The sequence below is a fragment of the Benincasa hispida genome, chromosome 11 (assembly GCF_009727055.1).
Source record: "Benincasa hispida cultivar B227 chromosome 11, ASM972705v1, whole genome shotgun sequence".
NCBI classification, from domain to species: Eukaryota; Viridiplantae; Streptophyta; class Magnoliopsida; order Cucurbitales; family Cucurbitaceae; genus Benincasa; species Benincasa hispida.
This window is the reverse complement of record NC_052359.1, coordinates 3,864,043-3,879,542: the sequence shown is the minus strand read 5'-3', so window position 1 is coordinate 3,879,542 and position 15,500 is coordinate 3,864,043.

Genomic DNA, 15,500 nt, shown 5'->3' with positions numbered 1-15,500 from the left:
ACAAAACTGTAGCTTTTCTGGTTCTATATGTTGATGATATTCTACTCATTGGAATGAAGTAGAATTTCTTGCTGACATTAAGACATGTCTAGCAATGCAATTCCAAATGAAGGATTTGGGAGAAGCACAATTTGTTCTTGGGATCCGAGTCATTCGGAACCACAAGAATAGAACGATAGCCTTGTTTCAAGCATCTTATATTAGACAAGATGTTGTCTCGATATAAAATGCAAGATTCTAAGAAAGGTATGTTGCCTTTCAGGCATGAAATTCATCTGTCTAAGGAATAGTGTCCTAACACACCTCAAGAGGTTGCGGTTATGAAACGAATTCCATATGCATCAGTAGTAGGGAGTTTAATATATGCCATGTTATGTACTTATCCTGGCATATGCTATGCTTTGGAACTGTCAACAGATATCAGTTCAATCCTGGATATGATAATTGAATTGCCATTAAAAACATCCTAAAGTATCTACGGAGAACGAGGGATTATATGCTCGTGTATGGTGCTAAGGATCTGATCCTTACTAGATATACTGATTCTGACTTTCAAACTGATATAGATTATGAGAGATCTACTTTGGGGTTAGTATTCACTCTGAACGGAAGAGCTATAGTGCGGAGAAGTATCAAGCAAAGTTGTATTGTTTACTCCACCATTGAAGCTAAGTATGTACACCGAGGAGACGTGATTGTCATGCAGATTGCCTCTGAAGACAACTTGGTTGATCCATTTACAAAGGCCTTCTTAACTAAAGTGTTTGAGGGTCACCTAGTGGGACGATAACTGCGAAATAGTTAGAACTAGGGAAAGTGGGAGAAGTACTAGGTATCTGATGCCCTAGTTTATTGTATTTATTCTCTCATTACTCAACATTGTATATATATTTGTATATATATGTAAAATCCACTGGAGTTTTAGTTCAAGTGGAAGTTTGTTGAGTTGTATGTCCTAAAACTCGTAGTTTGTAATGTTAAACATATTCTATTATCAATAAAGATGTTATTGACGTTTATTCAATAAAACTTTATTGAATATGTGAATTGCACTTGTAAAGTCTAAACCCAATAAACTAAAGATCCATGGCTATTATTTGAATACATGAACTTTATGTGGAGACATAAAAGTGTATCAAGTTCAGCAAATAGTCAAAGCGGTCTATAGTATATGAATAAGGCTGGGTACCTTATTCTGGTAACACTATCGGATGCGGCCCACTTTGTAATTGTTACAATTTGTTGTAAAGTGCTACAAATGAAATGATCTTGATTTGTTCATGTATTAACATAAGGAGTGGGGACGTCCTATGCAATGAGTTTGCATAAGATCGGACCAAGAATTAAGTCACTCTTACTTTATAATACTGTTTACTCTTTAAGACTGACTATTTCAAAGTGATGACCTAGGTAACTTGACCTTAATCCTGAGCTAACTATGAACTCCTGTTTATTCGGGATTATCCTTAGATTTTCATGGGTAAGGGTTGACTCAACAACGCTGGCTCAATAAGCCTTCCATTTCAGGGGTAAGACTAGGTAGATAGCTAAAGACATAGGGTGCAAGACAGAATTCACTCCTACTCGCTTTTAGAGATAGTAGAGAGGTTGTTCCCTTAAGTGCTGACTCCAGGTCTTTAACAAGGGGCCCCACCCTCTCATTGGCCTGAGAGGGACTCGGTTAGTGATTAGATCACAAACGAATCATTCATAGAGAATCAGTAGGACTTAATGAGCAAGATGTAATCTTGGGGGTAAAACAGCTTTTGACCAGTCGTTATTACGAACAACATGTGAAGGGTTGACTTATTAATTATGGTTATATCGAGTGGACATAATATATCTACACTGAGAGGAGTGCAACTACTGGACTTTAGTGGAGTGACCCAATAGTTAACCAATGATGGTTAATTAGGTTAAAGAGTTTAGTCGGTTAATTGCGGATCGTTGGAGCTCATGATTTGTAGGTCCATGAGATCCCCCTACTAGCTCATATCGGACTAAACCTTAGGACAATGTGATGAACGAATTTGAAGTGTTCAACTTCGATTTTTGGAGCAAAGCATTAAATATATATATGATATATTTAACCTAATGTTTAATTGTGAATTAAACATAAAGAGAGAGAAAATAGGAGATATTTAAATAATATTTAAATATCAAGATTATGAATAGTGATTCATATAAATTGGGATAAGTGTTGGATTTAATATTAAATTAAATTAATTAAATTAATATTATTTAATTTAAAATTGATTATTAGAATTAATTTTGAAATTAATGGATTTGGTCAAAATTGTATTAAAAGTCAATTTGTAGACTAGGTAAAAAATGCCAATGAAGTCAAATTGTTTGATTTTTTATTTTTGAAAGTAAAAAAGTCAAATTTGTTGACTTTAGACTTTAAGAGTCAAACTTTGACCAATTTAGTGAAAGATCCAACATTTGTGAGTGGAAATGCCAACTTTTGCATTGCTAAATGTTGTCTTCATCTGAAGACACTTGTCCTACTAAATCGCCACTTTTTGGTTGCATGTTTGCATGCAAGTGGTCTTTAAAAGGAGTGTTTTAATGCTTTTGAAGACCTCTTAGCCATAGCGGGTTTAAGATGAGATTATGTGATAATCTCATCCGTTTTTCTCTTAAAGCTATTTAGCCTTTCCTCTCCAAATATAATTCATGTGGATTTCACCATCCCATTCTAAAGCCGGAGAATAGTCGGAAAGACTCTCGTGATGGTTACGAACGTGTGAGGAGATTGAAGCTGATTTGGAGAAGATTCAAAGACCAAAGGTGTATTTTTTTTCCTCTTTTTCTTGTTTTATTGGCATGCATGCTTATCCTTGTAATTAATCTAATTAGAGTACTTTAGATTTTTTTTATCCGCTGCACATGTGTTTGGTTCCATCATTTCCTATATTTTCTATATAAAAATTCCATATAAAATATAATTAACCTTCAACCATGAGGAGACATAATTTATTGAAATGTATCTTTATTAAAATCAATCATTTTTAGATTAGAAAATTTCTAACTATAAATTTTATTAACTTTGACATCTTCTGTCTATAATATATTATTTTTTCTCTAATGATTCCCATAGCTTTTGGCCAAATAAATCACTATACACATTATACAGTGTGTTATCTAGTCAACTCAAATGTGACTCTTGCAAAATAAATATTTTGCATATATTTCTATGCCTCAAGTACAAGCAACTCTATTTTTTGGGTTTTCCTAAGGTTGGAAAAATTCCCGCGGGAGCCGTTTTACCGGGGAGGAGGTCAAATCGAGGACGGGGTTTGATGGGTTGACTATAATACAACACTATATATATATAGCCTAATTTTTTAATAAATATATTTTTAATTTTTATATTAGACTAGTTCTTTTAGCTCAATTTAAGCCCACTAAAGTGCTCAAAAGTCCCAAACCGAATAGAATTTTAGGGAAATTTTTTTTTAAAAAAAATCCTCATAGGAAAACGGGGAATGAGTCCCTGTGGGGACCCGTTTCCTAGGTGGAGACGGGGGCGGGGATGTGGACAAAATCTCCCAATGGGGACGGGGATGGAGAACCCTCCCTCAACCCGCCTCGGCCCCGTTGCCAATCCTAGCTTCTCCTTTAATATTACAATAGCATTTTTAAAGAAAATTGTCATATTCTAAGTTGCAAGGGAGAATGAAATTTCTTCTCGTTGTTATTTGAAATCATTAAAGTTAAATTTTTCATACTTTCGGCGAAAGAGAAAACTTTTTTTTCCTATGATTTACACCAAAATTATATGGTACAACAATTTGGTATCGCTGGTGACATTTATGTGACATCGATCATCAAATATTTATGAAACAAAGCCAAATAACTTCACTGAACATATTGTCACAAAATAAAACTTATTAAGCAGCAACAATAAACTTGGAGACGTAAGAACATATTAGGTTTGATATCAATTTATGCATTAAATTAAAAGCATACCAAAATAAGCCAATGAAAAAAAATAGATAACAAAGATGGTGCAATATTCATGGCTAATCAAACATCAAACAATAATCCACTGCACATATGTCAAATGATGAACTCATGTCGATAGAATGATTTCAACCTATGAAAATTTATGATAAAAGAAGGACCATCTCTTCCAAAACACAATAAAACAAACCTAAGTAAAGTATTACTAAATAACTTCCGCAATAAAGAAGAAATTGTGATAAGATTATCAAAGAGATCTCATTATAAGTTACAAGCATACAAACCCTAGATAAAACATAATCAACAAAAGTAATATATATAGAGCGAGGAAGAGGGAGAGAGGGAGAATCCAACAATGGATAAAATAAATATAGAGGTGTTTAGGCAAGGAGTTAGCTATTATAATCGTAAATTTTTATAATTGGGTTATAATAGTTTCTATTTGGGGTGTATATTTTAGTTTGGGTTATAATAGTATGTGTTTAAGGTATAAACTATTTTAGTTTGAGAAGAAAATAGTAAACACTGTAGCAAAGAATAAAAAAAAATGCTAAGTATAAAATAGTAAATCCTGTAGCAAACGAGGGTTTTGAAATAATGTTGACGGTAGCTAATTGAGAGTTTTGAAATAGTATTTACGGTAACAAGAGGTGGTTATTATAGTATGAGGATAGTCCTTGTCGCAAATGCCCCCATATAGATTAACTTGGTGTACACAATTGTGTGATGAAGAGAATCAACCAAGGATAAAGATATAAAACATAACATCTTCAATGGTAAGTTCAAAGCATCCATGTATATAAATATACGTAAAACATAAGCCTCATGAGTGTATATTAATATATGTCAGTTTGGTAATCATTTGATTTTTTAGTTTTCGTTTTTGAAAATCAAGCTTATTTCATCCACATTTCTTATAATGATTTGTGTCTTTCTTAAATACAATAGTTGAATTCTTAGCCAAATTTAAAAAATAAAAACAACTTTTTGAAAACAATTTTTTTTAGTTATCAAAAATTGACTTAATTTTTTAAACCATTAGAGAAAAGTACATAATAAAGAAAGAAAATTTGGAGGTGCAAGCAGTCTCTGTAGGCTTAATTTTTAAAAACAAAAACAAAAAATAAAATGATTATTAAACGAGACAGAAAAAGATCTTGAAATCACCTAATATTGACCTCATTTTCAAATTATCAAATGTTTAAAAAAAAAAACATAAACCACCTCACAAATGCACAGAGGAAAAGAAAGAGCACATACAATAGTGGAGATTACAAAGTCAATATTCTTAGTTCCATTTTCATTTGGTAAATTACCAAACCAAAGGTCAATTCAATTAATTTCTTTAATTAAAAAAAAACACTGCACCAATGAATGAGTGAAATTACAGAGAGCAACAATGCAAATCAAATAATCTCTGTATGCTAATTTGAATAGAATTGGGACCAATTGACGGCAATATCAAGTAAACTAAGATAAAATTTAAAAGTGAAATCACATGGTCAAATATAATAAAACCAGAAAAGATGGAGCGGATTAAATTCTTCTGGTTAACAAAATTATGGTTCTTTAACAAAATTCAATAATTTTCAATATCCTTTCAAACCATCAAATTACTCCATTTCAATAACATACAAAATAGCATCTTTTTAAGCAATATATGATGTACTAATAATTCTAAAATAGATCAACAAAGTAAACCAACAAACTGGACATGTCTTTAAGATTGTTATATGAATAATTTCACCCACATAACCTTGTAAACGTAAGAGAATCTAAGCCCAAGGACTTAGTTGTCTCTTTAAAACAATTTTACTCACTCTAGTACTTGAGTTTCTTAAGTCATTATCTCTCAAGATAGAATAAATTAACTTTCTTATGGAAGCAGCAACTCGTCCACAAGATCCAACGAATTATACTCTGTGGAAATAAATCGAACTTTAACTAGTTTACGAAAAGGGATAAATGTTTTTATGCGAGAAAAGTAATGGTTAATATATATATATATATATATACACATCTAGATGTGTATAAGAGACAGTTTATAGACTATTCGTGGTCATTTGAATAGTCATGTCTTTTTTCCAAGTTGGTTAATTACGAAAAGACGTATTCATTTATGAAACGATACAACTTTACACGAATGGTCACTACTATTTATTCCAACAATTCCATTCTTAAACCGATCTCATTCTTAAAAGTTAACCGAATTTTAATAGCATCGACAAAATAAGCACTTTTTAACAGAGTTTCAAAAAGATCTGTCTTGCCAAATCCTGGTCAGCTTGTGAAAATACTATGTAGTTGTATCTCTGCCTTGTCGGATATCATCTAAGTTGAGGTTCAACTCCAGTACCCGTGACTGATTGTGAAGGTCTGAATACATTTGGTTGACATTGTCCTGTAAGTGCTTTGTAGTAGAATAACACATGTAGTTGGAACATATTTCCTCACTCATGGAATTGACCAACCATGTCATGACCATAAAATTTTCAGCATCCAAAGTAACAAACAACGGATCCATCTTGGCCACTGCCTTATTTTCATCGGTAAGATACCTAATCTTTCCTTGTCCATGAAAATACTTCTAAACGCTTTGAGACCAACAGAGGAAGTTGTCTCCATTAAGTCGAATTGTGGTGATTTGTGTTGGAACGTACCAGCACACAGTGGAAGTGACCAGAATCCATAAGTACTCTAATTCATTAATTTTGGCAGGAACTAAAGCACGCTATAGCAGAAAGAAATGGGTTTTAAGACATACATTTGTAGAACTTCCTCAAAGCTTGAATTCCAGCTGCAAATCTCCTCCGAATCTCGTTGTAGACCACCTCAAGATCTTCCCTGTTATCCTCTTGATGCTTTTGATTGAGCTGTGGGACTCAAAATAAGCTTGAATTAAAGAAATATGGAGATAAGCTCACAGCAGCAACCCAATGAAGAACTCTTTCTTCTCACAAATTTTCAGCAAAATTCTTTTGATTGCCTTGCCTCAGATTCACTCCAATCTCTTCAATATATTGCAGACTATCATGTAATGAGAATGGTTGCATGAGATGCAGCTCATGCTTGGAGTAAATGAAGACTTAAGAAGTAGGTTTAGTGTGAGTAACTTGAAGAAGACAATGGAGAAAACCAATTCTCCATTATGTGTTTTTCCCTTCTTTTTCAATCTTTTCAAAATTGATTTCATAAATCAATTTATTTTATAAAATTAAAAATATTATTAATTTTACAAAATTAATTTTCTTAATAAAATTAATAAATAATTATTTAAACAATTTAAATAATTCTAATTAATTTAATATCAAATATTAAATTAATTTTACACAATTCCATCTTCATATATTTAAATCATATTTAAATATTAATTCTCCAATTTCGTTTATTCTAATTTGAACATTTCAAATTAACTTATCACACTTCTCTAGAGCTAATCCATTTACGAGCTAGTAGGGGACCTCGCGGACCTACAGATCATGGGCTCCAACGATTCGAGATTAATTGGCTAAACTCATTAGACCGAACTAACCTCCATTCGTTAACTAATGGGTGATTTCACTAAAGCTCATAGCTGAACTCCCCTCACTGTAGATATATTATGTCCACTCAATATAACCGTGATTAGTAAGTTAACCCTTCATAGGTTGTTCGTAATAACGGATGGGTCGAATCTCTGTTTTACCCCCAAAATTACGTCCCATTGATCCACTAATGAACAATTGATTTGTAATTCAATCAACAAATCAAATCCCTCTCAAGCCAATGAAAAGGTGAGGCCTCTTGTTCAAGACCCAGAATCATTACTTAAAGGGAACAACCTCTCTACTAACCCTAATCGGGTAGGAGTGAATTCCGTCTTGCACTCTATGTCCCCAGCTATTCATCCGGTCTTATCCCAAAATGGGAGGCTTATTGAGTAGAGACGTTGATCTACTCTCACCGTTTGCAGATCAAAGGATAATCCCGAACAAAAATGAATTCATAGTTTGCTCAAGATTAAGGCCAAGTTACCTAGGTCATCGTTTTGAAATAGTCAGTCTTAAACAGTAAACAACTTTATAAAGTAAGAGTGACTAGTTTCGTGGTCCGATTTTGTACAAAACTCATTTGCACAGGACGCCCCCACTTCTCATATCATAACATGTATGAATTAAGATCACTTCGTTTGTAGCACTTTACAACTCTTTGTAACAACTATAGAGTATGCTACATCCAATAGTGTTACTAGAATAAGGCACCCTACCTTATTCATATACTATAGATCATTTTGACTATTTACTCAAACCTGATTCACTTTTATGTCTCCACATAAAGTTCAAGTACTCATGTAATAGTCAAGAGACTTTAGTTTATTGAATTTCTAAAAAAACAATATATTCAACAACAACTTATTGAATTTTCAGAATAAATTCTACTGTTTACATACCACGGGTTTTAGGACATAAAACTCAACAATTTGGACATTTGGAAGTTGAATATTATCGGAAACTTTGGCCATCGATGATTTTTCATCGGACATCTTGTGTACAATTGGATCTTAACAACACCACTAGCCAAAAAAATAGTTAAAAATAAAAAATAACTCAAGGAACTCTTATCAAAGAGAACTAGTGAGCGGAAGCAAGATTGTTCCAAACCCCATTGTGACAGAACATACACATCTGCAATCAAACAACAATAGGTATGCATAAACTCGAAATTACAGCATGCTTCCAAAGGAAAATGATAAAGATCGAGTGAACTTACCCTTGAAGAAATTTTCTTCTTATTTCTCTCGATCTAACAGTACAAACGTTCAACAGCACGAATGTCACACTTCAGCAATCTCCTCGAACAGCAACAAGCAATACTCGACCCTTGAACAGTAAGCAGATACCACCACGAGGTTACCTTGGTATTCTCAATGTGAGAATCCAAAAGTTGTGGGCTCTGTATAGATTTGGTAGAGGGAATGAGGAATTAAATGATCGTATAAACGATCGAGTAAGTGGGAGAAATCTTGAGTCTATCGTATAGACTGAGTACTCGATTGTTTAGTAAGTGAGTGTCTATCGTATAGCAAACTCAATGCACAATTGTTTATGCTCTAAAGCTATCGTATAGCTATTTCCTTTTGTGCGTACGATTATTAACCGCATCTTGAAAAAATGAAAACAATTTTCATTTTATCCATCAGTTACCATAACTTATCACAACTTCCCACTAAGTTGGTTATTAGGAGAAAAAATCGAGAACCCAATTATCCTATAATTGATTTAATTATAAATGAATAATATATTCATAACCTATAGTTTTAATATCACATCTCATGCAATATATAAACCATAGTTCTTTTTCTCTTTTATGACATTTAATAATAATTCCTCCAATAAATGTACCTAATAATCAAATTAATTATATCACATATAATTGAAGCAATTTAATTATATCATATATAATTAAATTTTCTCTTGTTAATTTGAACACTACAAACTAACCCAAAAACTGATTATCAACTAAATCCTTTGAGTTACTAAGGGGACCTTATGGACCTATAGCTTGAAGCACCAACGGTACGTGAATAACTGACTAAACTCTTTAATCACGATATCCACCATCCATTAACTGTCGGGCAATCCACTAAAGACCACCAGCTGCACTCTCCGCGCTGCAGATATATTTCTGTGTCCATTGTATATAACCAATCAACAGTACGATGACCCTTCACAAATCACTCGTAAGTACAGTTGGGTCAATTTACCGTTTTGCTCATGTAATTACATCTACCTCCTTAAGTACCACTGATTCCTCTAATGAACAATAAACCATAGTCCTACTATGAGTAAACTCTTTTCAGGGCAAAAGAAGGTGTGGCGCCACATTGTTCAAGTCCTGGAATCAGCCTTTAAGGGAGCAATTTATATACTTACCCCTGAATGGGGGAAGGAGTGAATTTTGACTTGTGTAGCTGAGTTCCTAGCTCCCTGATCAAACGAATTTTCAAAGTGGTAGGTTTGAGTCGGCGATCTGGCCACTCGCATCCATGCAAATCAAAATACCGCCCTCATAGGCAGGAGTTCCCAACTCACTTAGGATTAAGGTCATGTTACCGATGGTCATCCTAGTGAAATGAAAGTCTCTGTCATGAACAACGTTATATAACGAGACTAAACATTTTGTGGTCTGGTCTTATACAAACTCTTTTATATAGAGCATCTTTGCCTACATGTCTAATACATGAATGGTCAGGATCAGACCATTTGTAGCACTTTGCAACACTTGTAACATCTACAAAGCGGGTCACACTCATAACGTCATTAGGATAAGGTTTCTCTCCTTTATCCATATACTACAAACCATTTAGGTTATCACTTAAAGCACGATCCACTTGTATGTCATCACATACATGCTTAAGTTACAACGATAACCAGGGATCTTAGTTTATTGGTTTGTGGTTAATACAACTAAAATATCTCATACTTCATAGATAGAAGTGAATAAAATATCTCATATTATTACATCATAAAATGTTTGTTCATACGGGTGTTTACAAATTACAGGACCCTATGAAATTTAGGGCATCAACCCCAACAATAACTCACATAAGAAGCAGCCTCACCAGAAGAGATAAGAATACTCGTGAATGGGAAAACCAGATCTGAGAGGATATGGCCGAAAAACCTATTGACGACGACAGAAGAGATAAAGTAGTCGTTCGATGACACCAGTGAATAGATTTGGGATGAAATCGGGGTAGAAAACGAACAAGAATCGACAGCAAAAACAACAGAAACGCAGGATCGAAATCGACAGAGGTTGTGATCGACAACAGTGCTGCTCGGACCGGATCATATCTGCTTAGATCAACAGAAGATCGAAAAAACGTGTCAATCGGTGGAAACGCGCGGAAATGATGACAACTCACGATGATGGTGACGGGGGTTGGGTATGGCAGCAGTGTCGGCAGTTGCGGCTAGTTACGATGGCGACGATACTAAAATTAGGGTTATGGTTTTTTTGTTTGATTCTCTAATACCATGTGAAAATATTTCTCACTTTTCCTTATTATTACAAGTGTATAAAGCCCTAATTTAAATAGAATACAAACTAAATGAAATAAGGAAAATATTGACAAAAAAAGAAAGAATCCTATAGAATAATTACAACAAATAAAACCAAATAAAAATAAAATATTTGTAGAAATCAACATTTCTTTTTCATCACATGCCGATAAAATTTGTTGATATCTATGGTGCAACTTCCACCTATCTGGCTCACCTGGAAGTCCTTCAGCCATTGACACAACTTCTACCACACATCTTGCATATCCACCAAGTCAATGCCCGTGTGTAAACTTGTGGAACCGGTAACATCACATCTTCTGTCGTGGTAAAGCAGACATACCACAATGAAGAATTCTGTTTTCTTCAGAAGAAGACACCATCTCCCCTGACCAAAAAGACACTGTCAGCATCTAATCCAGAGCCCTTTGACAAACATACTTTATTTTTGTGTGCTCAAACTGTTTGTATGTCAACAACATATCTTCTGCTCGAAGAATCTCCTTTTTAAACCTCTGTTGGGATCACTCCAATTGCACTGGAACATCATCACCACTTAATTTGCACTTGCATAATTCGGATTGTATCAACACATCCTTAACTTGCACTTTCCACAAGTCGAAGTTGATCATTCCATCAAATTTCTCCACATCAAATTTTAAAAGCATACTTAGACATTCAAGAAACTATGAACTTGATGCTCTGATACTACTTGTTGGGAAAAACATCTCACTTCTACTATAAGTATAGGCAAAAGAATGACAACGAAATTAAAAGAAAGCAATAAAGTTAGAAACACAAGAATTTACTTGAAAAACTCCCAATTCGGAGAAAAACCACGACCCACAAAAAAAAAACCATTATGTGAAATTTTTTTACAATCACATGGAATAATTCTCCCTTCGATCCCAATTACAAGAGCACTCTCTTAAAGCTTTTAACTACACACACCTTTTCCCCACTTTCCAACTAGAGAATACAAAAGAAATTTAATTAGAATTAACACAATAAACTTAAAAGCGTTTCTAATTGGGACTTGAAACTAGAGGCATAGGCTCTTTTTATAGGCTTGAAGCCCATCCTCATTCTTCTATTTAACCGATGTGGGACAAGCTGCCGAAACCCAACACAAACTTCCATTAGATTTCGCTTCTTTGATTGTGGCTTGAATAAAGAAAAAGTTAGATCTAGTATTTAGAATTTATTTTTTATTATTTGATAAAACTTCATAAATAATTCCTGTAGTTTGAAAAAGTTCTCATACGTAGGTCCTATAATAGAAATTATTTGTGAGTGTTTTTCAAATCATAGGGACTACAGTCTGATTATAAAATATAAAGTCTCGTTTGATAACCATTTCGTTTCTTGTTTTTTATTTTAGAAAATCGTTTATTTTCTTCTCATTTCATACAATGATTTGCATATTTTTTTAAGTACAATGGTTGAATTCTTAACCAAATTTTGAAAACAAAAACAAGTTTTCAAAAACTATTTTTTTATAATTTTCAAATTTTGGCTTGGCATTCTAAATCATTGGTAAAAAATAGATAACAAATGAAGAAATTTGGAGGTGAAAGTAGTGTTTATATGCTTAATTTTCAAAAAAAAAAAAAAAAAAAAAAAAAGTAAAAAAAAAACTAAGACTCTATTTGGTAACCATTTTGTTTTTTAAAATTATGCCTATAAACACTACTTCCACCTCTAAATTTCTATATTTGTTATCTATTTTTCACTTATAGTTTACAAAATCAAGCCAAATTTTGAGAACTAAAAAAGTAACTTTCAAAAAGTTGTTTTTATTTTTGGAACTTGGCTAAGAATTCAACCATTATACTTAAAAAAGATACAAATCATTATAAGAAATGTGATAAAATGGGTTTAATTAATTTTAAAAATAAAAATAAAAAACTAAATGATTACCGAATGAGACTTAAATGGTTACCAAACAGGATCTAAATTATGGGAATCAAATTTTTAATTAAAAAAAAAATAGTTTGTCATGTGTAAAGAACTGATAGAAGAGGCTTCGTTTTACAATTCTCAAACCTTTGTTTAAGCGACTCTTCTCAGCTTTCTTGAGTATATGTCCCACTAAACCTTCATGACAAATCAAAAGAAGATAAAGAGAAAAAAAAAAAGGGGGTTTCATTGCTTCAATCTTCTCTCGGAAAAAGTTCATTCAATTGGAATTGGACTGCCTTTTAAAAAGAACTCAAAGGACACACACTGATTTAAGGCACATCTTGATTTTATAGATTCCTCTCATAAAAAGAAAGCCCCTTCCATCCATCATTTTATATAGACCGCCCCACTCCATTCTGGTCATTGCTTTTAATCATATAGCATCACATTGTTTGAGATTAGTCTCCCTGAAGTACAATTTTATCGCTCTAGTTTTGAACTCTCTTTACTAAACTTTATGTAAAGATTTGCATTTGTTATCACCTTTGCATTCTCGTTGTTCACCCAATTGATTATGAAATCGTTAAAATCAATCTTGTCTTTAATTGTTTAAATTTATTTTGACAGTATGAAAATCATGTTTAAAAGTATAAAACCAAACATTAAAAACATGTTTGAAATTGATTTATTAAATACAAACTTCAAATTTCATGAATTAAACTTGTAATTTAAGGGATGTTTGAGGTGCTAAGTTGATTATTATAATCGGTGGTTATATAGTCGATAAGTTATAATATTTTGTGTTTTGAGTGTAGACTATTTTAGATTGGGTAGAAAATAGTAAACATTGTAATCAAGAGGGAAAGATAATATGAGTAAGAAATAGTTAACACGGTAACAAAAACTATTTGAAATAGTAATGATGTAGTTAATTGTAGGTTCTAATAGTTGCAAACACCAACTAATATTATTGTAGCCTCAAACATAAAGTGACTATAATAGCCCACTCTAGGGTTGGCAAAATTCCTCCCAGGGCCCTTCCCCGACCAATTTGACCAGAGATGGGGGTCAAATTGAGGACCTCTTTAGGGTCCCTATCTGAAGATAGGGAGGGTATCCCTGCCCCGACTCCGACCCCAACCCCGACCTCGATTAGATTATATATATGGTATTTAACTTTTTATATTTAGCCTAGTTTTTAATTTAATCTCATTTAAGGCCAACTAAAGTGTCTAAACTCAAACCAAAAGGAACTTTGGAAAAAAAAAAAATATCGTAGGGAAATAAGAGGGGAAACAAGGAATGGGTCGCCATAGGGACCCGTTTCCCCGACGGAAAATCTCCGCCCCTATTCCTGCCTTCTTCACGGGAGGCGTGGATGAGGTAGATTTCGCCATCGCGAACGGGAATGGAGAACCTCCCCTGTCCTACTCCGATTCCATTACTAACTTTAGTTTAGTCCATCCGCTTGAAATTAGGAAGGAAGCTCTCAAGGTAAGTTGAAGTCAGAGCCATATTGAAGTTCTAGCTTAGGAGCCAAAGAAAGGCACCAACTCCCATTGGAATTTGGCTCTCGTTATTTACGTGTGCAACACTGGCGAAAAAGTGCTTATCTTTACTGAAGAAGGAAGGGGCGAGATGGGTACTTGTGGACTTTTTTAATAGTATCTATCCTTCCCAACCTATTATCGCCAACGATTTGCTTCCAGTTAAATTACAAAAAGCACCCTTAAAATTTTCCATTATTTTCTTAAAATGTACTCAAATCCATTGAAAAGTTACAATATATTTCTCGATCTTTTATAAAAGTCACAAAACTACAAATATAATCCTGTTGAAAGAAAATTGAGACTTAAAATTGAACTGACAAAGTCCTAAAATTAAAAGAGCATTTGGAGCGTTGAATTTGATTATTATAGTCAGTGATTATAACAGTTGGTGGATTATAATAATTAGTATTTATGATGCATACTATTTTAATTTGAATTATAATAATTTATGTTTGGGATGTAAACCATTTTTATTTGGATAAGAAATAGTAAAAACTATAGGAAATAAGAAAATAGAAGATTAATGACAAATAGTATATATTATAGCAAAGAATAGTTTGAAATAGTATTTATTATATTTAATTGTAGATTATAAATAATTGTACATGCCACTGTTATATTTCATATCCTAAATATAGAGTAAAGCATAATAACTTATTCCACCGATTTCTCACTATGCTCATCCCAAATCCCAATTTCCATCTAAGATTATGACGAATTAGTACTAAAAAATGTGTTCAAACTATCACAATTGAAGTCAAAGGTTATATGGTAACTTGTGAAAGATTTTTTTTTTTAAAAAAAAAAAAATTGTGGGTAATTCAGAGTAAAGTATTATTATATTAGGAAATTGACATTAATGGATCCAGTGCCATGCGTCGTACAAAACATGCATAGAAAGCAATTGTATTGACCATTATGATTAGACTCTGCTTATAGATATTCTTCAAAATTGTCACTTGTCAGCCACTTCGGCGGTGCCCTACTAGTTTTGCATAAAGTCTGCCTGCCACAAGTCTCGCTCACCAAATCACCT